Source organism: Otolemur garnettii, unplaced genomic scaffold, assembly GCF_000181295.1.
Source record: "Otolemur garnettii isolate 467f Iridium unplaced genomic scaffold, OtoGar3 scaffold00003, whole genome shotgun sequence".
Lineage (NCBI taxonomy): Eukaryota > Metazoa > Chordata > Mammalia > Primates > Galagidae > Otolemur > Otolemur garnettii.
In genome coordinates this window covers 8,438,108-8,439,169 of record NW_003852398.1, presented here as the reverse complement: position 1 = coordinate 8,439,169, position 1,062 = coordinate 8,438,108, and the positions used below count along the sequence as shown (strand labels likewise).

The following is a 1,062-nucleotide window of genomic DNA, read 5'->3' as shown; positions in this document are numbered from 1 at the left end:
GATGCCACAGCACTCTACCCAGGGGGACAGCTTGAGGCTCTGTCTCAAAAAAAAAAAAAAAAAAAAGGGATAAATGTTAAAAATTAGTACCATATGAATTAAAAGGAGAAAATCTGTAATTTTAAATGGCTTCCAGGAAATGATTCTGTGAAAAGCTTACTGACTTAGCCTGAGAGGACTAAAATTAATAATACATGAATATTTAACTTAAGTATACAGAAATACAATGAGAAAATTTATATCCAGTTAGTCATCTTGTTAATGGCAAAAATTTACTTGGTTTTACTTTCTTTGAGTATGTTCATAAAATGAAATCATGCCTAATTCCTAAACTCAAAACCTTTGCTCCCTCATCTTACCTAAATTTCTAGCAGGTCCCATCCCTGAATTCCTTTGGTTAACAGACCAAAGTTCTGTCTTTTAGAGTTAATGGAAATAGGTAATAGTAGGGTGTAATTCTTTGGCATAGAGTTATAACGGAGGTGGACTTTTAATCACCATGGAAATAAAATACTATTTCAACTTAAATATTATTTAAACAGAAGCACTACTTTAAAATCAAAATGACTTTGTTTTACAAATCAAACTACAGTGTCCCAAAAATCTTTCCTTATTATTAATAAATAGGAGTTTCTACCTGTCCTTAGAAGTTTACAAAGTACAAGAGAATGAGAGAATCACAAGGAAAAATTTTAAATATTTTCACATTCATATTTCAAATATTACAGAAAATGTTATGGGCTATTTGGAAACATTAATGTCATTTCCCTAGGAGTTCACATTAAATTCATCCTATAAAAATTACAACACTACCCAGTACAGCAGTTTGAGTGCAGATCTATTAAGAAGTGATAGACCCCTATCTCTAACAAAAATAGGAAAAAGTCAGCCAGGTGTGGTGGTGTATACGTGTAGTCCCAGGTATGTGGGAGGCTAAAGCAGATGGACTGTTTGAGTCCAGGAGTCTAAGGCTGCAGTGAACAATGATAATGCCATTGCAATCTACCCAGGTTGATGAGCGAAACTGTGTGACTCTGTCTCAAAAAAAAAAAAAAAAGAAAG

At 33.1% G+C, this 1,062-nt stretch overlaps 1 protein-coding gene across 1 annotated transcript in view; it reads right to left on the bottom strand.

Annotated features, from left to right (window-relative positions):
• Positions 1–1,062, bottom strand: part of PANK3 (pantothenate kinase 3) — a 24,636-nt gene that overhangs the window by 9,251 nt on the left and 14,323 nt on the right. The window lies entirely within an intron of this gene.